This window comes from Protopterus annectens, chromosome 1.part2, assembly GCF_019279795.1.
Source record: "Protopterus annectens isolate FY-2018-M chromosome 1.part2, PAN1.0, whole genome shotgun sequence".
Classification (NCBI taxonomy): Eukaryota; Metazoa; Chordata; order Ceratodontiformes; family Protopteridae; genus Protopterus; species Protopterus annectens.
In genome coordinates, this window is record NC_056727.1 from 72,673,451 (window position 1) to 72,701,242 (window position 27,792).

Below are 27,792 nucleotides of genomic sequence, written 5' to 3' on the forward strand. Positions count from 1 at the left end.
CACCCACCATGCTAAGGCCCATGCTAATAGGTAACATCAGCAAGCCTTTTTAAGGTTTCCACCTCATGGTATGCTTTCAGAATCCTAACCTTTAAAACATTTGAATGCATGATTTGTGGATTGTAATACAGAATGACTGAATGTTATTACTGCTGCAGTTTATTATTGCTGTTATAAAATAAAATAGACTATTTTTATTTTACTTTTATAACTGATATAGCATAGAAATGTTTCAGCAGTCATTTGCTGATAAGATGTGTACTATATTCTGCTTAGAGTGTTAACTTTACACATTTAACAAAGGATTATATTTAGGTATAAAAGATTTAATCATAAACTTTTAACTTTACATGGTTGAATACTAGTATTTTAAACCACATTTTTGAAAGATAACTGGACTGCAGGTAAGGAGGGGTCTTTGTTTAGGCACTGTGGCTAAAAAGCGGAATCACTTAGCTCAAAGTGGCATATTCAGTTCAATTCGTGTGTGTTGGGTGGTATTAGTCAGAAGTTGTTTTTTTTTTTTTTTTTTTTTTTTTTTTAAAGAATATGAAAATCTTATATTAATTTTTCTGGAACAAGTAGGCATTTCAAAGTCTCTTAAAATAAAAAGAGATGGTATGGAAATATGAGCCTAAACATGGTCAGTGTACTTTATTACAAAACCACAAATTAAATAAAACAATAAGGATAAGCTGATTGAAAATACATAAGAAACTGGAGAGTAAGCAAGGAGTAATGTTTTCTGAGGAAGAATTTAGGCTTAGTGAAAAAAAGTTGTGATTAAATTCGATGGCTCTTATGATATGGTAAGATTGATGGTTCATATTGGAACACTCAGACTCATACAATCCAAGGAGAAATGGCCCTCAATATTTTTAAAACATTTCAATGAATGGGATTTGACAAACAAATGTAAATCTGATAACTGTAATGGACTTCATCTTAAGTACAAACCTAAGTCTACATAAGAAGTTTGGTTAACAGGAATATCACAAAAATGCTGGAAAATACTCAAATGGAGAAATGATGTGGGGGAATAACAAGGTATTAAACTGGAATGTTGAGCTCATACACTTTATAAGAAATACCAACACACAGGTTAGTGGATTAGACATGCTCTTTATTAAAGACAGGTCCATTTCAAACCACTTATCCTTCAGTTAGTGATAAATGGAAAAACTGTGAAAATGAGAAATATATTTTAAGATTTCTTTTCAAACCAACTATAGTTAAAAGTATTAAGGACTTTGAAAATACAGGTCTGATTTAATGGGATGCTATAAAAATAATAGTCAGAGCAAAATGATGAATGATGAAGGCAAAACAAGAAAACCAAACATAGACAGCCAAAGCTAGAGTGTGAATTGCATGTAGGGTGGAAGGTTGGCATATTGGTTAAGGTGTTCACTTTATAAGGACAAGGTGCAAGGTTTGATTCACACAGGGAGGTAAATGGGTCAGCTTGGAATAGTCCACAACAACAGTTAACCAGGTACTAGCTTATAATCACATGCAATAAGAAAACTGAGATGATTTTCTATAATGAAGTTCTATTAGAAAAAAAATACTCATGTCTCAAAACTATAAACTGCGACTAACAGAAATAGAAACAATAGCCTTAGCTAAAAGTAACTGTTGGAGGATATTGAGACAATTGGTCACTAAACACATAGAAGGGATAGACAATGAAAAGAAAATAATTATAGTAGTAGTAACATATGTTCTGCAAATAAGAAACTAAGCAAGGATATAATAATTTTGACAACCATTAGAATAGTTCAGAAGTTTTAAATGTTCAGAAAGACACTAGAATAGTTTGATGCAGCATGTTTATGAAAAGTTATTAGACGTTTAGAGTATGGCACAACTGAAACTATTGTAAAAACAACAAAGTAATTAAAAATGGAGGTATGTACAGATTTCTTATTAAATATTATCTGTGGAAAGATCAACAACTGCATTATATAGTAGTGAAACTGTTTAACATCATTAATGAAAAAATAGCACTTATAAATTCAGTGACAGACGTAAGAATAATAACTCCTCCAAAAGACAAAAACAGGACTGAAGATGCAGCAATCTATAGGCTGAGTTCATTATTAAATACAGGCATTGGAATTATTGCAAAAGAACTCATAGTAAACCAGACAACTGATTACCCAAACTAATTCAAAGACGTCAATCAAGATTTATATATAAAAGGAAGGGAGTAAAAAACGTTTGCTTTCTAGCTAGTGTTTTAAATTGAAAGGGGAAGCTAGTACCACTCACACAGGTAGCAGAATGTAGAACGTTTTTTTTTTTCTTTAGCTAGTATTTTAAATTGATGGGGGAAGCTAATTATACACAGGTATTATTTTATTTCACTTAAGAAATGGTTTTGATGCTGACAGACGGGAATTCATGCCTGAAGTTCTTAAAAATATAAACGCTGGTCATGATTTTCTGGATTGGTTAAAACAATGTGCAAAGACCAATGAGGAGTTTTATTTACTATTAGAGAATGGGCTTACAGTACAGCAGTTCCCTGACTGGAGAACAAGCATTTTCCAGCAGGGTTGTAATGTACAAGTAATGCCCGCTGAAAAACATGTACACCACTTCAAGGCAGCACATCAACCCGCCGCGGATTTCAGACTGAGAAAACAGAACAGTTGCCATTATTTTACACTCGCTAAACAGCTCTTCTGTAGTTTAGCAAGTGTAAAAGAAAATAAAAGGAAAATATAAAAAAATGTTTGTGTTTGTGTGTGAAAGTGTATACATGTGAGACTGTGAGAACAGATTGGTTGAGCACTTTTGCTGTTTAGAGATTGTAAACTATAAGTGCATGTGTTAGTGTGTGAAAGTGGATGCCTGTATGAGTGTGAGTGAGAGACTGGTTAAGTTACTATTTTACACTGGCTAAGCAGTGCTTTTGCTGTTTAGGGAGAGTAAAATAAAAAGCATATGTGTGTGTTTGTGTGTGTGTGTGTGTGTGTGTGTGTGTGTGTGTGTGTGTGTGTGTGTGTGTGTGTGTGTGTGTGTGTGTGAGAGAGAGAGAGATAGACAGAGACAGAGAAAAAGAGAGAGTGTATGTGTAGAATATAGTGTATATATGTCAAACCAGTAAATCCACAGCTAAATGTAAAGTGCTTTGCCTGATGAAGTTCCTGTATTAATGTTTTAAGGGATGAAAGCGCTTACGTTTTGAATTTGGATTAAACTTGGAGTTCAAAGTTGGATTTATCTCTTCTTACTGCATCACTGTCGTTTGCTGCATTGTGTTTGAATTTGGACTTCAATGTTGCTTGCTGCACTACACCTGGTGTGAGCTTTTTTGTGGATTTAATAGTGTGTATATGTGTTTATGTTGCTGTTTGCATGTGTGAGTGAATGGTGCATGAAAGCAGAAGAGCGAGAGAGAGTGTGTGTGTGTGTGTGTGTGTGTGTGTGTGTGTGTGTGTGTGTGTGAGAGAGAGAGAGAGAGAGAGAGAGAGAGAGAAAGTGAAGTGCAACAGAGATCCTTGGCAGCTTCATGTAAGAACTTTCCATAACTCTCTACATAACTCTCAGCACAAGAAAAATGGATAGAGCAACAAATAGTGGGGAAAGAAAGGGCTTAAAATATGAACAGATTTTAAATATTATTCTTATAAACTTCGAAAGTTGCTAGAATAACAGGGATTTGATTAACATGCATTTTATCTGAAGCAGAGGTGTGTGTGCATGTGAGGGTGAGTGTATGAGATGACTACCGGCAACAGCAGCAATAAAGAGGTTTACAAAGCTCTGCACCTTTCAGCTGAAGAAATCTTTGGGGAACAAAGGCTTTAAATTAGAATCTTAGTTATTGCTCTTATAAATTTACAAAGCTGCTAAAGTAAAGGATTTAAGTTAGCATGAATTTTCTGAAGGAAAAAAAGTCTGAAGCTCAAATGTTGTTGTGTCTTTTCCCGGTTAGGAGCTGCCACAGTGGAACTCCGGTCTGCTAATGATTGGTAGTAGATTTTTACTTGCCAAGTTGCCAGCTCTGATGCACAACCTTCAACAAAGGTATGCCCATTCACGCATGTCTCCACACAGAAGACGCTCTAGCTGAGAATCGAACAGGACAACATCGTACTGTGAGGTGACAATGCTATCGCAGCACCACCACAAGTGTATGTCATTATTTAATAATTTCAGTCTCCAGTGACTGCCAACCAAACGATTTGGGAGTAAAGGGCCAAAAATAAAGTAAATAACCTGGTTATTTTTTAAATGTTACAGTTTGCCTGCAAAATGCTTCCTCCAACACCATTAACATATACTACAGCAAGTTTGAAACATTATGCGGAGGAACTATTTTTCATCAAAAATATACCAAAATATAGTAATAAAAAAAAACATATATAAGTACGTAAAACACAACAGTTTTATAGTGAATACATTCTCTGACCAGGGTGTGTATTAATGTGTAACTAAAGCCCTTCCTGTTGGGCATTATTGCTTGCATAATGACACGCCAATCAATATAAACACTAGATGGGACCGTAGACACATTTGTCCATTGACATCTACATTATTTAGGCTAATTAGTGAATGTTTTGCTTTAAGCATTAGTAATGAACTCGAGAAAGAGTTTCAAGAAGGAAAATCTAGGCACTGGTTAAGATATTTTGCTGATGATTACATTCTGATGGCAAAAAATGTACAGCTGAATCCTCTCAAGAGTGCTAAAAGTATTCCTGCATTTTGGAGAGTGTTCAGGGTTAAACTCTAACAAAGAAAAGAACTAGTTACTACAGTATGGAAACAAATGTTTGGGTAACTGTGGTGATGGAAGAGGGAAAGCTGACCCAGTTTATGTCATGTTAATCACAGGGCAGGACCACAAGGCTCCAACTGACAAAAGCATTATAGAAAGTCACATATATTATTACAATAGAAAAGGTCAAAATCTATAGCATAATACCTAGAATTCATGTAGTCAAGGTTATTATTTCACTAAGTATTTTGTATCTGATAAGGCATTTACCCGTTTCACATGGCCATGATACAATAGTTAAAATAAAGAACAAGACAGGGAAATTTGCAAAAAATGGTAGTGGCAAAAGAAGAGAAAGTGATGGCTTAATTATCTTAAAACAATTGGGGATAGGGAATGTCATGCTGCACAATATGCATTCTAATGGATTAACTTAAACAAACACGATCCCTCAGACTGAGAATGTATTACATAGAACCATCTTTATTAAAACTATATTAACTTACTATGTATAATTTGAAATTCATGTTATCAGATTTGCAAAGTGCTTAAAAGGAACAAGAAAACATGAAATGCCAAATAACAGGCAAGGACAAGGATGAGTTGAAATTTGCATTTTGGTAGAAAAGGAAGAACGCTGGAAAAGGGAAAGGTGCAACAATCTATGCCAACTGACTGTAAGGAAAAGCTATTGATGTTACATATGTATTATCTGACACATGGGAAATAATGAGAATGTTTGTTTGACAACTGCACCCTATGGAAACATATTGAGAAGATGTTATTCCCTACAAAAATTAACAGACATCGGCTTCAACAGATGAGATAACTGCACGTGATTTTAACCACATTTAACTATAAGGAAAAAATAATGTAGTTGCAAAATGATGAACATGACATTCGGCTAAGGAATGCAATGTACATATGATTTCTTGATTGTATTGCTATAAAATCTATTTGGGAGATAGCATGCAATACATGAGACACGATGGTTTGAAAAACTAAATTTAATGGAATATTTGAATATTTAGCAATGGAGGTAACAAATGAGGCTGGAGTGATAGAAAGTAAGCATTTTTTTCTTTCACAAGTGTTTAAATTCAATATAGACAAACAGAGGGTGGCCACGGTGGTGCAGTGGTTAGCATTGCCGCCTCATAGCAAGTGGTTTTCCGGTGCGATCCTTAGCTGGGGTGCCTTCTGTATGGAGTCTGTATGTCCTCCCTGTGGTTGCATGGGTTTCCTCTGGGTGCTCCAGTTTCCTCCCACATCCCAAAGACATGCTGTAGGTGGATTGGACACTCTAAATTAGCCCTAGGTGAGAGTGTGTGTGCTTTCTGTGGAAGGTTGGGTGCCAGGCTGGCAACTCAACACCATAAAACTCCACTGCCAATCATGAGCAGACAGGTGACCCACTGTGGTGACCCCTAACCAGGAAAAGCTGAAAGAAGAAGATAGACAAACAGAGGAAAACAATACAATACTAAACACAAATTACTTCAATATTGATAATATAAGTTAATTAGAATAATCATGAAAGTATACACAATGAAAGGACAGAAACGTAAGCTCTCAAAAATGTAACAATCAGTATTCAGACATCTTTAATATGGAGAAGACCACACCAGATTTAATCATGCAAGTACTGTAAATAATACTATTTTTAAATGAATTTAAAGCAATTATTGCTGAAAAATATCTAAATAGATGTAAATGGTTGGTAATGTTTATATGTGATACAATAAGTGATTTTGTTATAGCAAATACAACTACTTACTTGAGCTTAAGGCTCTATAAAATATGATTTACATTTCTTCTCCAAAACTCTTTAAGTTCTTAATTAGTAATGGTATTTCATTTATTTATTGATATTTGTTTATATTTGTTTACTGAGGCAGTAAACTGATCTTAGTGGAACATTTGCAGGTACACTCTGGTGAATAGGATCACATGAGAAATGAACAAAACATATTTACAGATAAAGGATATACTAAATAAAGTTTAGAATAGACAAATTTGCCACAGGACATCTTTGGGGGGCTAGGGTGGATGTGTGTAATTAAAGGAAGAAAGATAGGTAGGATGGTTAGATAAGTAAGTTAGAAGGGGAGTAGGCAAGAAAGGGTTTAGCATGTGAGATGAAGGGAGGAAGTGAGGTAAGGAGGGGGAGGGTCTTGAGGTCTTTTGAGGTGGGGATTGACTGCTGAGATCCACATTTTGGCATGATTTTGCTGCTATCCCATCCCTTTTTGTTATGGTAATGGTGAGGTTTGGGATGTGAAGTGTTGCAATTGGAGGTCAGGTGAAGAAAAAAGACAGGCTTGACCCTCTTCTGTTCCCCCTCTGGTGGATAATTTGTGGAAGGATTTTGGAGTGGTGGAAGAGTGTCAGTGGATGCTGTTTGAATTTGGTGGTTTGGTTTGGAAAGGAGGTGTTGGTTTGAAGGTGAGCAGTGGAATGCTGCCTTGAAAGTGTGAGAATAATCGAGCAAATGGGGGATGCTGCTTATTCCCAAGGGAGAGTGGTGGTACGCTGCCTTTATGGATGATCTTTTAATTTTTTCATTTTCCATTGGAATGAAGTTATGTTTAATAAAGTCAATACATTTGTTATGTTCAAGCAATAAAGGTTATCAAAAGTCTTTGGTGTCTGGTTATTTTATTAAAGTGGAATGTGACAAAAACACACACACACACACACACACACACACACACACACACACACATATATATATATATATATATATATATATATATATATATATATATATGGGTCTACTTAAAATGAATGAAAATCCACATTACCAAAAACAACATTGCCGAGACAACATCGCCGAAACCTGAATTTAATGAACAATTGTAATGTTGAAACATTTCACAAGGCAAGTATCCAGTTAGCCAGCATCTAACAAGAAAACATACCACCTTACCTCAAAAGTGCCCAGGTGGTGGGACTATACCCCACACCCCCATAATTAAATATACCAACTCTGGGATCACACAACAGTGGGGAAAAGGGCAACTTTCGCCTTGTGAAATCCTTTGGCATTGTATTTATTCATTAAATTCAGGTGTTGGTAATGATGAACCTGATTGACTTCTTCGAATCAGTCTCCTGAGCCATGGACAAGGGTAAGGTGGTCCACACAACCTATCTGGACCTCACCAATGCCTTTGAAACCATCCCCCACTCTGGTATCATAGATAAACTTACTAAGCTGGGCATTAATCCCTATGTTACTCGATGGATTGCCAACTGGCTTAATGACAGAACCCACGCTGTAAAAGTAGCCGACTCCAAATCCATCCAGCTCCAGACAAGTGACAAGTGGAGTACCTCAGGGTTCAGTCCTGGGAATGCTCTTGTTTGGCATCTACTTCTCTGATGTACAGGCCAACTCTAAAGAACTCTGGCTAACAAAGTTCACAGATGACTGCAAACTGGGAGCCATTACTGAATCCCCAAATGATGTGGATATTCTACAAAAGGGCCTTACAGAAACAGATGCTTTGTGCCAGAGCCATGGGCTCAAGCTCAATGCCAAGAAATGTATAGTTATCCCCTTTGGGAAAAACATGTACCTGTGAATTACCACATAGGTGGCAGTACACTAATCACCGAAAGTGTGATAAGAGACTTAGGGACACAGGTGGACAGTGGTCTCACCTTCGATAACCACATTGCCACAACAGTCAGAAAATCCTTCTATGTGACACACCTCATCACTAAGGGTTTTTCATCCAGAAAAAAGGAGGTCATTGTCCCACTGTACTCATCCCTCATTAGACCCATTATAGAATACAATGCCCCGTTTGGTATGTACCTCTAAAGACATCTGCAACAACTGGAAAGGCCGCAGAAATACCTCACTAAAAGAATCACAGGCCTAAAAGAGATGCCGTATACTGACCGTCTAAAATAACTCCATCTATACTCTGTCACATGCCGTCTACTCAGAGACGATCTCTGCTTAACATACAAGGCCATGTCAAACCCAGAGCTGTTGGACATGCTACACTTAAAGAAATCCCAATCCCTCAGAGAAACATGCTCCAGGGATCTAAACCTTGTCATCACAATGAGCAAAACATGCTGGAGGGAAAGGTTCCTGACCCTGAGACTCCCCAGACTCTGGAATAGACTGCCCATACATGTCAAGCAGAGTGCCTCTTTGACCATCTTCAAAAGGAACTTTGATATTTGGATGGGAGATAGGAAATTCACCCCAGGGATCAAGTCAGTCACCCTGCTAGACAGGGGTCCAGGGAAGTAAATACTGTGAGAAGAAATAGCCAGGGAATTGTTATGGCTAGGCTTGTATAGGCCCTAGGGCCGATAGCCTAGTACCAACCTATGAACCTATGAATCTATGTTGTCTCAGCAAAGTCATTTTCAGTAATGTGGATTTTCATTAATTTGAAGTAAACCGTATATATATATATATATATATATATATATATATATATATATATATATATATATACATATTACAAATGCAAGAATATGCTACAACATTTAATTCAAGAAGCAGTTTACAATGGCAAACATGTATAGAAAATGGAATTGTACTTAACAGACTTTTATGTATAAGATGTAGCCATAATGACCAAGGTGACTTATACATGGATTGCAGTATATCATTATATAAAAAGGAATAAAGACATTAGAAGAGGCAATGAGAATAGTTGCAGGAAAAGATACCATAGAGAAAAGACAGGGAAAAGGTAAGAAAGGTATGCTGAGGGGGACGGGAGTAGAAAGGAGAAGTGTGAGAGAAATGCAAAGAGAAGAGGGAAGTAGGATGAATGACAGGCAGTAAGCAAGATGAAAAGTAAGAATGAGGAATAAGTGACTAATATAATGTCAGAATGAAAGCATCCAACATGTACTACCGTAAAATCATATGGAAAGTACTCAAGCTGGACTCGTTAAAATCGTAGATAATTGATGCAGCCTGTTAAAATCGATGGGAAACACCAATATAATTAATGAAAAGCATAGAAAAATTGAATACAGAAAATGCATGATGATCTAACTCATGTAATACTTAAAATATCATGAACCGTGGCTTTGCCAGTCATCCCCAAAACCTCACACTCTCACACACACACACACACACACACACACACACACACACACACACACACACACACACACACACACACACATTCCTACACTTTGGCTGCACGGCAACATGTCATGTAATTACTGAGGCACATCCAGCTTACAGATTCCCTTTGTTGCTCATAACAGCTTTTTAACACTGTGTTCATTAATGCTATTGTCAGTTTATTAATTTATATTTTTAATGGCAAGAATCTGGTTATCATGTAGTTATGTATGGTATGTGATATCAAAGTTATTCTTTTTTCATATATATAGTATGTTATCTTTCTACAAATACAGTGATTTCATTGTACTGCAAGTCCATGAAAAGCTAAACAATAAGGGGCATTTATACCAACCATGAGAAAAGCATGTTTCATACTCTAGAGGTGCTTATTGTGATATTTCATTAGAAGAAATAATTGTGTATGTGAAAGTTTACATTTATTTTGTCTACATTTGGGAGAATTCTGCATTGCATTGTATGAGGCATTCATATATGTACATGTTCAAACAGTGTGCAGTGTGATTTTTCATATGTTTGACACATGCATTATGTGAACAAGTTTCCCGTATGTGTTTGCAATCAGTGCATCACCTTTACATTGACTTATGTGCAGGTACACTAAGAAGATATTCCAACAATGGGCAGGTGTACAGAGATTGCACTGAGGTACAAACACAGTACATATGGAGTGTGGCTGGGTGATAGTATTTTTCAGTGTAAGGTATCTGTGGCACTAGATGGTGATATTTGAAGCACTAATTCATGAAGATGGAATTGGCATTTCCCTTGTTGTAGCATATGAGAAAGTATATGGTACCTTATGGGGTTCATTGAGTGGTTGGGAATGAGACATAGAGATACAGAATTATCTGGATCGTACGTCTAAAATGATAGACAACACACGTGACATCAGTGTGGAGCCTGTGCACCATTCCAGCAAAGGGTCATTTAGTATTTAAAGAAGTCATTCTAGATAGAAACATATACTCAGTGTTGTAGCAGCTGAGAGCTACTTGTTGGGAAGAATGCCTTGTAGATTGATATGTTACACTGTACTGCAATCACTTGAATGTTTTACAGCCTGCAGTTCTATGAATATATTTGCAGTAGTCTACCTGTAGGGACAGATATTTGAATCCAGTCATGACATTTGAATAGAGGACTTCCAGATGGTATGTGATTTTATAGTTAGTATTGTATTGTTACATTTACTCTGATGCAATGAGGCTGGATTTATAGGAACATGTTTTCCTTTGTGTCTTTCAGCTTTTCCCAGTTAGGGTTCACCAGAGCAGAACTCCGGTCCGCTAATGACTGGCAGTAGATTTTTACATGCCGAGTTGCCAGCCCTGACACACAACCATCAATGAAGGTATGCCCATTCACGCATGTCTCCACACAGAAGGACAGGACATCTTCTTACTGTTAGGTGGCAATGCTACCACAGCACCACCACCGCAGTTATTTTCCTATATTAACATTTGTAAATATGGTGTGGAACATTGATTATGGCATCCCTCTTCTACTGTCATTTGTCTGAATGTGAATGAATGTTTTTACTATGTTATTTGGTAAAGCTTTTACTCGTGACCAAACCACACCAACTGTGAGTAAATCCAGTATTACCCACACCCAGCTGTGGGTTATTGCTTAAATATAACATTATACGTATGATATGCAGAAATGTGCCTTAATCTATTTGTATCCATAGGACCGTGTTCTGTCCAGCAACAAAACAGTCAGCCATGCCAAATCTCAAACCCAGGACACTGACCTCAATAATCACACCAATATACCACTATACCATCTGAAATGTGAGATGCTATAGTGTTTTAAAGAACATATCCGACATTCAGGTCATTTAACATTAATAAAAAAAACCCAGCAGTCCCAAGTGTTGAACCTATGACTGTGACCATTTTAATCAGAGAAATGTACCCATACACCAGCTGAGATAGAAAATGAATGCTGCTTTTTCAAACATATCATGCAATAGAGGCATGCAACATTAGGGGGGAAAGTGTTGTGGTACCCTTTGTTTGTTGTATATAGACATGTATACACACACACACACACACACACACACACATGTATATATATATATATATATATATATATATATATATATATATATATATATATATATATATATATGTGTGTGTGTGTGTGTGTGTGTGTGTGTGTGTGTGTGTGTGTGTGTGGTTGTGTGTGGGTGGGTGTCACATAAAACATATATATGTAAATGTACAGTCATAATATAGATATACATATATTAAATATAACAGAAGGAAAATAAAATATACATATATATATATATATATATATATATATATATATATATATATATATATATTTATATATATGGGTCTACTTTATTTAAATGAAAGCTCATTAGAGCGAATACACTTGAGCAACACATAATGATCAAAGTGCTTAACTGTTGAATAACGGAAAGTTCAAAATACATTATATCGAACTGTTTTAGTTGGTCTAAGTAATATGTTAATTTAGTGTGACGTACTGATTGTACAAACGTAATGATGTGTGTTCACATAATGGTGATAATATGTAGTACCAGCGGTTAAAAATAAAGCGTATATACAAAGTCATAGCGCAGATCCTTGCCATTTCATACCAATTAAAACAAATTAAGACCTAAATACTTAATGTGTAGCATTTGTCCAACACTTTTAAAAGTGATAGTCATCGGACATGATTTGTGCATACCACATCCTGTTGTAGCACTAATGGCTGACAAAACACTCACGTCTCCTGGTGTACTAGGTAAAGCTTATAAAACTGTAAAATCTCAACAAAACAGAGAAATGTTAATAATGGATGGTTATCTTTATAACCTAGAGAAAGTACTGAAAAACAGAAAGTATTGGTGTTGTCGATTGAAAAATACACTGAAATGTAGGGGGGAAAAGCGATAAGTACAACAGTCAGTGGAGGGGAAACGTTATTGAAATCTACGCCCCATGACAATGCTTCTGACCCTACAGATGTGGAAAGGTATCAGGCATGTGAAAAGTTAAGGAAACTAGCTAACGTATATAGGAGTACACCAGCCTTACTAGTAGATGATGTTGCTACTACATCTCTTGAAAGTACTTTGACTTTACCTACCCGTAGATCAATGCTCCAAAAGGTAAATAGAATTAGGCACTTACAGCTAGTTAAGAAAAGGAAGCCAGCTACATCAATAAGTATGTTTCCATAGATGAATACCCGTTGAAACAATCTAAGTTTATACAGAAGAGGAAAGCAGATATACATACTAATCTACATGTGTTGGTGTTTACTACAGAACAAAATTTAATAGACCTGTGCAGCTCACAAATTTGGTTTATGGATGGTGTTTTCCTTATGAAAGCAACGTTTTGTAGGCAGTTATATAGTGTTCCTGCACTTGTGTCACATAGTGGAAATCAGAAATGTCTACCTTTGCTGTACTGTCTAATAAGTAAGAAATCCTTCAAATCATATAACTACATGTGGGATTGTTTATTTTCCTTACTAGAGAAATCACAGTTAAAGCCATCCATAAACTATCTATTATGTGACTTTGAACAGGCTGCTATCAGAAGTATTGCGTACAATTTTGCAGATGTGTCCAGTAAAGGTTGTCTTTTTCATTTCACTCAAAATATCTGGCGTAAAGTGCAATCTTTAGGTTTGGCATAGCTATATGGTACCTCTGTTGAACTTCAGCATTCAGTGAAAAAGCTTATAGCTTTAGCTTTTCTAAAAGAATGTGATGTTATTACAGCTTTTTGTGACTTATCTAAGGGTTTTCCTACTGACGGTAAGGAATTATTAAACTATTTTTCAGATATATATCTCTTAGGTCGTGTACGAAAACAAGTAACTAGGACAATGGCATCTACTTGTTTTCCACTGATATATACTGTGTCATTTTGGAGCATATCCTCACTAAATGAAAAGTCTTTACCACGTATGCAAAACTATGTACAGGGCTGGCACAGGAGGATCAGGTGCCTACTTGAGAGACGTATATCTGATATCCCTGCTGTGCAGGAAGTTTTAGCTAGGGAACAAAATAGGGTATATGATTTGCGTTTGCAACTTCTAACAGCTTGTCCACTGTCACCTAAGAAAAGGAAAACAGTTCATTGGCAAAGTCGTTTGCAGGCTGTACTTGAAAACCAGGAAGAATATGATGTACAGCAGTTTCTAAAACAGTAGCTATGTTACTGAAAGTGTAGGATTTGTAATGAGAGTGACAGTTAAAAGAAACTTTCATTTATATGACTGACACGTTAATTCATTGATATGACAAATAAGTTGAAGAAAGTCTTTTTTGTTAATGTGCCTGTATTATGTTTTCCATAGTACATTTAGTGTCAGAGTGGGAGGCTGGCATAATGGTTAAGATGCTTACCTTATAGACACAAGGTGCAGCGTTTGATTCTCACAGGGGGTAATTAGCTAGGCTTAAAATGGCCCACAAAGGCAGTAAGTCTAATACAAACCTATGATTTCTCTATGAAAGTGTTAATAGAGAAATGTGAAAAATCTTTTGTTTTAGTGTACGTAGAACACACTGACTAACAATAATGCTTATGTCTAAAAAAGGCAGGGTTAAGAATTTATACTACGTTCAGGAAAGAGCTATTTTTAGTTTATGTTCAGCACACTGGGAACGAGTTTTGGGCCAAGTATAAATATTCAATGTTTTCAGTTTCGATAAACTTACGTTTCAGTTATCACAGCATTCAACTTATATATATATATATATAAAACATGCAGTGCAGTTATATCTCCGAACCATCCCTCTCAACCTGTTAGTGCAAGGTACCTGTACAAAGGCTGTAAAAGGGAAGGGGATGGGCCACATATATGGATATAGTTAGAAAATCGCTGTTGCAAATGAAGATGTGTGACAACAACAGTGTGTGTTTCAGAAGATAATCACTGAAGGATAAGATGATGGGAACTGAAATGTCATGTCATGTATTTACTAACATAAATCCTTAGATCATCACCGTGATTTACCAGACAGATAGAAATAAATTGTAGAACTGAACAAAAGTATGGTCCAAACATCTGGACATTCTGTGGAAAATCTGGCTGTGGTGAGGTATGCTCAGAACCCTTTAATGCAATGAATGTGGACCAAGCCTGACAAAGTGGTGGGACAAAGGCATGAAAATAGGGACATGTACAAAATACGTCGGGAGATAAGCTGAGAACATTCATGTAGTAACAGTGTATGTCCTAACACACATCAACTGAAATATCACAATTCCAGGACTCAATTGCTTCTCATTAGTTACTGACCTCAGTCCCCACATCATCCCATTGATGTGTTATGCATACATAACAGTGATGGGGACCAGACTAAAGATATTGGCCACACAACTGGACAGCCTATGAATATGTGGAGATAACACAGTAGGGAAACTACAGTGCTCTACCGTGCAATGTCCAGACTACAATCAGACTTACATAACACTACTAGGGTTGCCACCTTTTCAAATGCCCAAAGTGGGGCATTTTTTTGTACAAACTTCAGCTTTTGCAAGGCAAAACATACCCACAGCCAGTACAAAGGACAGAACGTCACTTTTTTGCTTACATAAATGCTTATTCTTGTAGCATTTTAGTTGCTTATTCTGTTTCCTATAACATTTAGGTGTTTTAGAAACAGAATAACTGTTTTATGCAACTATTACATTAAATATAGAGAATATGTTTGTACTGATATCTCAGGACATTTGCCATTTTTTCAATTTTTATGCAGGACACAACTGCCCAAAGAGGGACTGTCCCTCGCAAAGTGGGACAGGTGGTAGCCCTAAACACTACCCAAGTCCAGCTCTGGGGCTGTACACATGCAGTAGCAAATATAACAGGCAGTACAGGGATGTGATACCAGTGGAACACAGACACTGGTGTGAAACTGCATACCCCCAAACAAGTGCACCACAGTGACAGCAACATACCAGTAAGCAAACTGAACATGACAGTATAATACTGTGAGAGCAACCACATACTGTTTACCACTCACACATTACCCCTACATATACTGCCCCAATTCACAGTGTACTGAGAATCCTGAAGTGTTACAGGACATGTCACAGTCAGCTCCTACAAGCATACGAACCTGGCATACCACCAGCAACTGTATCAGCATGCAGAGTCAGATAGGTAAAGGATGTATGGCACTCACAGCTGCTACTCTCCCTACCCAGCCTAAAAAACATCAACGCACAACACTACTAAACAACCTTGGCAGTCTGTTTGCAATGGCCAGACAGACATACTGTCATATGTGCAGATTTGCACACAATTACCAGGGTGTGGACGCATAACCATGGCCAACGCTGCATACCATTGCCAGGAGTCTGTCAGGTCATTGTCATGCTAACTGGTGTGCATTTGGTAATTAATGATATACCATACCTCTGCACCTCATAGTGCAAGACATCTGGACAACACATGGCATACATATGGGACAGGGGGCTGGACAGAGGGACATGTCACGCATAATGGTGTAACAAATTGAGGCAGTAGATGCTGTTACATGTGTTGATGTATCATTTCATCCCTGAAGGAAATGATGTGAGGAACACAAATGGATGACAACACATACTGACTACAATCCTCACATTAGCCTACCAACCCCACAAAAACAGATGTTGCTTGAGGAACAGACCAAGCATAATAAGCAAACATCTGGCCAGTCTGTGGGCAACATGCCAGTTGAGAGTTATGTCTGAGGCATATCACTGTCAGATGTCAAGTCACCCAGTAAATGCATGTCCAGACAAACACTGCTAATGTAGCAACCCCCTATGTGTATAACAATGCTAGTGACATACAAGCTGTACCAAACTCTGAAGCTTTGTCCTCATGTTGCTGGGGTGTCTCCACTTGTCCTGTCCTGTGAGGTATTTCCACCTACTGTCTGTGAAGCTGTAGCACCCACACCTCTGTAATGTCCCCCACACAGGCCAGGTAAATGGGCAAGGCCACACGTGGAACTAGCAGCTGTGTCTAGGCCCACAACACAATACTATGTGGGCACCTACATAGCTGCATGGCCTCAGCAATACCTGCAAGATAACATCAACCCCCTCAAAGTAGGCTGAGTACTTGTGGTGGACAGCAGCAATACGCAAACCACAGACTTGGTCCCTAGATTGGCTGTACAGGCCAAATCAGGAGCATGCACCAACCTGGTATCAAGTCAGCCTTTGTCTGATCAAGCATATAAGGTCACAGGTGGCGTACTGTAAGGATAACTATGAGTACAAATTGGACACATCCACCAAGGCCAATCTCAAGGCCATCTTCACACATGTCTGCAATCTTAGAGGCCATATACCGGCCCACCCTGTAATGGTAGCCAATCAGGCCACATATACACACAACATAGCTATAGGCAATCCACTGCAGATAGGTTTAGGGCAAACATCACCCCCTGTACATATCCAGCACGACAGCTGGATATGCACAGCATCCACACCCCTCCATTCATCACCAGTGAGCAGGTACATATTGTCTACTGAAAGGCAACAAATGTAGGTATCCATGGCACCAGATAACATCTCTGTCTGCATCCTACATGAACTCAGGCATGTGTACCCAGCAACATTACACACTGTAGTTGCAACAAGGCTTGGCACCATCCACACCACATCCACATGGAAGATGGCCAATGTCATCCCTTAACACAGAAATGAATGAAGAGTACAGGAATTGGAAATTAAGTAGGCCTCATTGGGGGAATATGACACCTCAGGGTCAGCTGTGCAGTGCAAGCAGATACAGTGCTGATACGTTACAGGGGTATGGTGTGGTTGTGAGTGGTGGCTACTGGTATTCAATGTAGATGTGCAGGCTCTGTATATATGGTTGCCAAATGTATGAGGTCCTGTGATGTGTTTCCTTTGTAATGCCTCCCAGGTGCAATGTCGCATCAGTAAAGGTCAACATTCTCAGCGGCTCAGACAAATATAATCATAGAAGCCATACTACACAACCATGCCATAATGTTTGGCTGGAGCCATCAACATCTGCAGGAGAGGACTGGCCTATGGGACAACCTTGTCCACATGGTAAACGATGCTGGCCTGCACGCATGTACATACGAGCAAGTCTGGCATCGTGAATGTGGACTCATATGCCTGGCCTTGCAGCCCCACTGGCACCCACTGGGAAGCTCCATGGGTACCTTGGGGCACCCATCCCAGTACAACATCAGAGTACAGACCCCCCCCACATACTGGAGGTGGTTGGTACACAGACAATGGACGAAGAGTGTGGAGGTAAGGCCCCAGTGTAAATTACTAGACTAGTATAGCAGACATACTTGCAATTGTAGAGTATCTATGTACATGTGTCAAGTCAGATTGCAGTTGTGGATGGGGTTTTCTAATGCACAGATGTGCACATCTATGGTGAAGGACAGCAAATTGTGTAGTACTGGGGGCTGTACTGTACATCTGCTCACATGCAGCATCCATCCTGTAACAATGTCACTTGTGGGTCTGCTGACCATACTCCTATCACACAACTACCTAGGTCCCTCTTGTCTGGATGTGGGATGGCAGCCTGGAGCTGGTGAGTATGCAATTGTACTGTTGTGGTTTGCCAATACCCCAGGCATGTGAATGCCATGCAGTGTGCCATGCACACAACTGTCATTCAAAGCCATATTGCTTTATGTGCATGTTCACCTGTGTTGGGATCAGCTGCATTGCATCACAGTGTTCACCACAGGGGCCTAGCTGATGAGAATGTATCATCCCTGTAGCATAACGGGTCTACTTCAGAATGTTGAACGTTCATAATGCCGACTTTCATATGGCCGGCACCATATGATCGACATTCCGAAATACCAACATCCTGAAATAGCACCATTTACCTACCTGTAAACACAGTAAAACTGTGTTATGTAGGGGGGCAAGCCCCCCTGCACCCCCACACCCCCTGCTACTTAAATGTTCTCACTCTGAGATCACACTACAGTGCAGGAAAGGGGAATCTCCCAGTCCCGCAGTGTAGCAGGATCTCCGCTATCATTTTCGGCCTTTCAAACGTTTGATCATATGGTGTCGCCATATGAGTTTTGAACATTTGAAAGTTCAAACAAATGAAGGGCTCCCAGCATAACACATGGCCTGTCAGTGCAAGACTTCTGGACAGAGAGAAACACAATGGTTGGACAAACAGCCTAAGGTAGGAACATGTGTGAACCATTGCTGTCATATATTGGATATAAACAGTGTAGACACCCCAGTTAAGATGCCAGGTGTTTGCGATGTCTATACAAATTGAGACCACAATATGTCAGTACTCATCTTTTCCAAACTGTAATGTGACCTATGACATGAATAATTCCCTGTACAAACAATCAATCTGTTGGCCACCAAATATGGAGTATATAAACCCCACAATTCACTGGATGAATGTGTGTGCACCTCCTTCAAATAATATGTCATTGCAGTAGCTCTTGATTTACTGACAGCATACGGTCTGTTTGGGTACACACCAGCCATCAAGTAAAGGCACTCTGACTAACACCAAATAACAGTCTGCTGTCTAAGTAGGATAACCATAACATATGCTCAGTTGCCTGCAACAGCAAGAGCCATGGCTTGCAGACAGCATACAAAGCAGCAAAGGGATATCATATTTGAAAGCTATCAGTCAAGAGTAGGGTACAACAACATTACCACAGCAGTGCATACACCATGGAGCACAGTGGAGACAGTTGTCAAAAGATGGAGTGAATATGGGACAATAGTGCTGTTGACAAGAACCTGATGTCCCTCCAAAAATGATGACAGCACATGTCAAGACCTGACCAAGGAGGTTGCCAGGGGACATAGAGCAACACTGATGGAGTTGCAGGAACCCCTTGCTAGTACTGGTGTTCTGTACTACCTGTGAGAACACTCTCCCATATGCAACATTCATCTGGCCTATGGGGTAAGGTCAGAAGATGGAAGCACTCCCACACACCAAAAACAGCCAGGGGTGGATAAAAATTGCAATGCAGCATATCATGTCTCCCAAAGGCAGGTGTGAAAATGTTTAATGGTGTAATGAGTCTAGTGATCAACTTCACAGCCACAATACCAACAGGTATGTGAGGTGCACAAGCAACACCTCTCATAACCTGAACACCAACATCCCCATGGTGAATCACTCTGGTGGCAGTTGCCTGCTGTGGGGATGCTGTTCCACAGACAAAACAGTGCCTGTAGTCACAGTGGTGGAAATTCTGAACATTTCCTAATAATACCAACTTATGCCCAAATTCCATCAGGCATCTGCAAGAATGCTGAAGATGAGGAGGTGTGTCAGCCTTCAACATGAAAAAGAACTGCAGCACACATCCAGAGCTACCTAAGAATGACTCCACCTGAACACAAACATGAGTATGGATTGGCCCAGCCAAAGCCTAGACCTACACCAGATAGAAAACCTCAGTGTGACCTGATGAAGACTGTGCACATGAGCTGCCCTTGGATTCTGAGAAAGCTGGGTGACCTTTGCATGGAAGAGTGGCCAAATAATGCCAAGTCAGGATGTGCCATGCTGACAGACACCTTCACAAGAAGAGTGAATGCTATAAGCCACTTACAAGGTGCTTCAACAACTTATCATTTTAAGAGTGAGCACACGTATGCAATCAACATATTGTACATATTGCAGTCATAAAATTTTGCACATATCACATGTGTTTGTTTATCAATTGGATTGCAGAGGTCATATGTCACATGGAAGGTGGGTGACATATTTGAATGGATTACTGTGGTCTCATCCTCTATATTTTAAGAACATGGCATGTTAACAGGGTTGTGTACACTTATCATATCCACTGTAAGCTTACAAGGCAGGTGGTGTAACAGAGATTGTGTGACCATACATTCACTGCTTATTTGCAGATCTGACATGTATGTCATTAATCAGTGATGTCACTCCTCAGATCCTCCCACGTATATCACAGAGAAACACAGGAGTTATGAGAAATAGAACAGACATATGAGCCAGACCGCTACACATCCTGTGAGGATATGTACAGTTGTGAGGTATGTTCCCAAGTACTTGCCACTGTGCTATATAGGTGGACAGCAATTATGTATACATGTCTGTAGTCTGTGCTGGGGATTGGCCATCACACATTAACACTAATCATGTATCCCAGAACTATGTATTGTCAGTTACATGTTGTACAACTGGCTGCAATGCATGATGTTCACAGTCGTGTGTCATGCATGTCACCATGTGGGTAATGTGTGGTCTGTGTAACAGATTTGTCTCACCTCACCTGTAAGTGTGTGTGTGTGTGTGTGTGTGTGTGTGTGTGTGTGTGTGTGTGTGTGTGTGTGTATATACTAGTCAACATCAAAGTGTAGGTATTAATTTAAATATGTTGTCTTCCTCTCACAGGTGGCAATGGGGTCTGGGCCCCCCCCTTTTTGAAACAATGTCAATATCTCTGCAGACTCTGCCAGTGATGAAAGGAATACTGAGATACAGGTGGGTTTGTCAGGGGCTGAATCTCTACCATTAGTTGGCATCCCACTCTTGTGCACATCACTGCACACAGTGACAATGCTCACACATACCCTGTCACCAGTGGCCACAGACGATGGAGAGTTGGCAGGTGGTGGCATTGAACAGGCTAGTGTGGTGATTATGGCAGGTGTGAGTGTAGATACTGGCCATAGCCAGAGTGCAGGCAAGGTCCCACACAGACAGATAGACAGGGGTGCTTGCAGGAGGAAAGCAGCTTGTTGGGCCACTGTTGCAAGTGCCACAGAAGGAGTCATCAGACGCATGTTCCAGGCTGTCATGAATGCACAGTGAATGCCACAACACACAAATACTCAGGGTAGTGGATGCAACTCTCCCTAATATACGTGCTGACATACATGACCTTGTTGGGTCCACATGTCAAAATACTGAGGAGTGGATCCAACCACAAATTAATCACTTTGGGAATCCACATCCCTCCCAACCCCCCTGCAAAGGTAACCACCATGACAAACACCTCCAAAGCTAACATTGGGCTCCTTAAAACAGAGGTGGCAAATTTATGTCAACCATGAAAATGGAGAATAGTTGCATGACCACCAGTTCATACACCAATTCACTGTATGAACACATACACATATGCATAAATCTCATTATGACCAATAGAACCAAGACATTGTCCTCCAAAACAGGAAGCCAATGTGGTGGTCCCCTGCCATACACAAACTCGACAACGGAACAAATAAACTGTTGCAGAAAAAGGTGAAGTACCAAGACTGGAACAACTCCCTTATCAGCCTCAACAAAAGGGTGAGATCACTCATCAAATCCTTTAAAGCTAGCTAAAAAAACAGAATTGCAGTGGATAGGAAAGACAAACACAAGGCCTTCAATAGTTATGTGGATAATCTCCATGTCAATACCCAGATGTGCTCTGAGCTACTGCACAATGGTACATCCTATAACGAACCAACAGATATTGCCAATATACTGTCCGACAGATTCAGTGCCAACCTGACCCCTCTCACCCCTCAAGGAACAATCACAATACCAGTAGATTGTCAGACACCCAGTATTACTGCTGCACAGGTTAAAATATCACTGTCCAAGGCTAGGAATACATCTTCTGTGGGACCTGAGAATATCCCTGCCTGTGTTGTACATGAACTACAGAGTGACCTGGCACCACACCTGTGTGCCCTGTTCAATCACGGCCTCAACTCAGGCTTTGTACCTACCAAATGGTGCACTGCTACAATCAGCCCTCTCCACATAGTTTGAGTGACTACAGACCCTGGGAATTATCACTCCATTAGCCTGATGAGTCTGATATGCAAAGTTATGAAACACATCATCATTGACCTACTAAACAAGCATATAGGGGATCTCCAAGGTCTGGATCCCACACAGTTTGGTTTTGTGTAGGGTAGATCATGCCTGCTCAACCTAGTCAACTTCTTTGAGTTGGTCACCAGAGCTGTGGATAATGTCAAGGTGGTCATACAGCCTACTTTGATTTTGCCAAGGCCTTTGATACCATTCCCCACTCTGGAATCATAGAAAACCCACTAAGGTAGGCATCAACCCCTACATCACTAGGTGGGTTGCAAACTGGCTCACACATACACCCATGGTGTGAATGTAGCTGACTCCATGTCAGACTGATGACCAGTCACAAGTGGGGTCCCACAGTGTTCGGTCCCGGGTCCTCCCTTGTTTGGTATCTACTTCTCTGAAGTGCAGGACATCACAAGGGTACTCTGGTTGACAAAGTTTGCAGATGATTACATGTTAGGAACTATTATTAACTACCCAAGTGATGTTGACATCCAGCAGAAAGGCCTCACTGAGACCAATGTATGCTGTCAGAAGCATGGCCTGAAGCTCAATGGCCAAATATATGTCAGCATCCCCTTTGGGCACAACTTAGTTCTCATACATCACCACATCGATGGTAGTCCACTGAACACAGAAAGCATTATAAGAGATATGTGAACACAGGTTGACAGCAACCTCTCTTTGGACCACCACATTGCCACTGTGGGCAGACAGTCCTTCTATGTGGAAAATCTGATTACTAATGGTTTTCATCCAGGAAGTAGGGTGTCATTGTCTCCCCCTACCATTCCCTCATTAGGTCATTCATCGGGTACAATGCTCCATTTGGCATGTACCTCAATGGACACCTGCAACACCTGCAGAGGCTGCAAACATATCTCACAAAGATGATCCTAGGCCTGAAACAGTTGTTCTATATGGACATACTCAAAACACTCAAGAATATTCTGTGTCTCATATCGCCTACTTAGAGGCAATCTCTGCTTGCCCTACAAAGCCATGTCTGACCCAGCTCTGTTAGAAATGCTACATTCAAGGATATCTCAATCACTCCACATCACATGATCCAGAGACCTCAACATCATTACCACAATCAACAGAACATGCCAGAGGGATGGGTACATAATCCAGACACTGCCCATGCTATGGGCTAGATGTCCCATACATGTCAAACAGAGCACCTCTCTGTCTCTCTTTAAGATAATTCTTGCTGAATGTATGGAAAATAGAGAATTCACCCCAGGGATCACTGCAGTGGCTCTACACCACAGAGGCACTGGGAAATAATGTCAGGTGGCACAATGACAGGGTTATCCTCTGGCTAGGCTTGTAAAGGCTCTGGGTCATTAGCCTAGTACACACCTATGAACCTAAATATCTGGATATCCCATAGACATCTGTACAGAGGACTGGAATGGCCTGCTCAATGGTTTAACATTCTGCATGTGAGGCAGATGCTTTATAAGGTAATGCCATCAAGAGGTGGTAAACAGGCATGGATGGTACACCAATCAAAATGCTATCAGCCAAATATGATATGATCTTTGGCCAAAGAGATGTGCACACAGTTGCCAGTACTGAGACTAGATCCCCTACCTGTCTAGTTATTTCTACTACAGTGTTATACAGTTATCAGACACACCACAGAGCTTACATGAGTTCCCCTCATCTCAAGTAACTTATAAGGTGAATGACATCAGCAGGCCTAGTAAAGTAGGGTGATGGGACAATTACAGAGTGGCACACAAATCAGAATGGTATAACCCACCCAGTACATGATTCTCTCACACACACACACACACACACACACACACACACACACACACACACACACTCCCGTATCGGGATTAGAACTCCTGCCTTTCTATGTCTTCTATAGTGTTTCACAGTTACTGCATGCACTATAAAGCTTACTGAACTTTCACATGGCCAAAGCTGCTGATAACTGCCCAGCTGAGGTAAAGTATTAGAGGTGGTAGTACATCTGTCTTCGTTTCTACCCTTACATCATGCTAGTTCTTTCTGTCTTCACTTCAAATAGCACTATGGCTTGGCACATCACCAGGTTAATGTATCAATAAGTGTGGCACAGCTAGGACCCATCAGCAGTACTCATTCATCACAAAAGTAGCCCCAGTACTTAGTAGTTATGTCCAATCCTCCCGGCATGATTGCAGGGCAGTTTTCTGTGCTGTCACCCATTACCCTGCTGCACTTGCCCATTCTGAGGCACTGTTGCAACTACCTCATATACACAGACAACTCTCCCCTCGAAACTCCACACACTCAGACCTGTGGGCATTACCTGTATATCACCCAATGTAGACATATGCACTCTCCAGCAAAGACTGGACTAGTAGGTCAAGAGGATAAGATCATCACCTGCATCACACCATGTAGAACACATAGCTCACCATGACACCCACTTTGACAGCCATGACATACCATGAAAAGCCACACACCCACCTTCACAAAGACACTCAATGGACATTTACCCAAACAGCATAGACCAGAAAGATAGCCACCCACTCAGACACCATGACATGGCACATGCCAAGAGACACACATTTAACCTACACGGTGTGCTCCTCAACCTAAGCTCCTAAGGCTAACCACATTGCACAATACAGTGCTCGTGGGTAATTGACTAATGAGGCATGCACATATCCCACTCACTAATTTGAATATGGAGCAGGTAACAGCCAAATATCTATCATATGCCAGCATCCAACAAATTATACAGCCAGTCATGGCACTCCACAACAACTACGAGTATCACTCTGTATCCATGTGGGTGTGAATGACCTGGGGCACAATTCCCTGGATGACATAACAGGAGACATGGTTGAACTCTCTGATTATATGGTCCAGACAGGTGTGACAGTAGCCCTGAACAGTATACTGCCATCACCCAGAATGATGCTGTGGTACTATCAACAGATGATTAACTGCAACATTGGCTTACATGTTTTGCGTCATTCTCAGGGGATCCAGTATCTCTCTGCTTAGGATGATATGATTGACAGAACTCAATCCCCAAGATTGATGAAGCTCAATATTAATGAAGGCATGCTGCTCAGCTCTTACATGAGCACAGATCTGTGTATGAGCACAGGGGTGTGTGTCTGAGAGCAGAGCTCTCACAATATACATGCCCCCTGCACAGTAGTCAACAGCAGGGAGAGTGTGTGTCCACAGACACTACTGTTAGTCTCCATGGATAAAAACAAAATGTGAAATAGGACCGCATACACCATAGTCAAAATACTTAACCACTAAGCCATTTGAGATGCAAAATATTAAGATGTTTTTCCTAACATATCATGCGCTCTGGTTATTAAACATTAACGGAAAATACATGTCATTGCCAGATCTTGAACCCAGGAACCCATACACCATGGTCAAAGCACTTGCACACTAAGCCATTTAAGCTGTAGAATTGTATAATGTTTTACCCAACATATCTTGCAGTCTGGTTATTTAACATTAATGGAAAAATGTCAGTTCCAAGCCTTGAACGCAGGACCCTGTACACTACTATTAGAGAACATATCACTGCACCATCTGAGCTGTATAAATTGTACTTGCTTTTTTAAACATATCATGCAATAGAGGCATACAACAATAGTGAGAAAGCTCTGTGGAAATATTCATGTGTTGTATATAGGCATAGATACATATCTATATATAAACATATACATATATATCTATACCTATCGATCTCATAATTTGATTCGAGCAGACACACAGAAGTGAATCACAGAGTGGATTTCATATTTACCATTTAAATGTCAATATTTATCTTAAAGAGGGCTAATGAGGAGTTCTGTTTCACATAAATGGGTAGTTTGTTCCATAGTATGGGAAGTGTTATGTTCAGTAATCTATCCCTCCAGCTTGTTCTTTCTGTTGTGGTTACAAGGTTTAGCTCTGTGGAGCATGTGTTTTGGAGGGACTGGGATTTGTTTACGTGTAGCATGTCCAACAGCTGTGGGTTTGACATGGCTTTGCATGTTAGACAGAGATCAGCTCTGAGTAGGTGATTTGCAATGTATTAAAGCTGGTGTCTTTGAGACAGTTTGCGTAGGGCATCTGTTTGAGGCCGGTGAACCTCCTTGTGAGGTAATTCTGCATACTTTCCAGTTCTTGTAGTTGTCTTGTGAGGTACATACAAACAGGTTGTTGTACTGTATAATAGGTCAAATGAGGGATGAGTAGAGAGGAACAATGATCTTTTTTCTGGATGAGAAACCTGTTGTGATGTGATGTGGTACATAGAAGGATTTCCTGAGTACTGTGGTAATATGGTTATCAAAGGAGAGACTACTATCCACCTGTGTATCTAGGTCTCTTATCACACTTTCAGTGTTAAGTGTACTAGCAGCTGTGTGATAGTTCATGGGCAGAGTTTTACCCAAAGGGGATGACAGTGCATTATTTGGTGTTGAGTTTGAGGCCATGGCTTTGACACAAGGCATCTGTCTCAGTGAGGCCCTTTTGTAGACTGTCCACATCTTTAAGGGATTGCTCCCAGTTTGCAGTCGTCTGCAAATTTTGTTAGCCATAGACACTCTGAGTTAGCCTGAACTTCAGAGAAGTAGATGCCAAACAGGAGAGGAACAAAGAATGAACCCTGTTGTACTCAACTTGTCACTGGTCGGGAGTCAGATTTGGAGTCTGCTACTTTCACAGTGTGGATTCTGTCTGTAAGCCAGTTGGTAACCCATCTCGTGACATAGGTATTTATACCTAGTATAGTGAGTTTATCTGTAATTCCAGGGTGGGGGATGTAGTTGAAGGCCTTGGCAAGGTTTAGGTAGGCTGTGTGAACCACCTTGGCATTGTCCTTGGTTCTGGTGACTGCTTCAAAGAAGTCATTCAGGTTTAGGTGACATGATGTACCATTCACAAACCCAAACTGGGTGAGGTCCACAGTTTGGAGGTTACCCATATCATTGTTTATAAGTTCCATGATGATATGCTCCATGGCCTTGCAGATCTAGCTTCTCAGGTTGATGGGGCAGTGGTGCCCAGCATCTGTGGTGGCTCCCCCCTTGTGGAATGGGATAACCTTTGCTGTGTGCCATTCTGT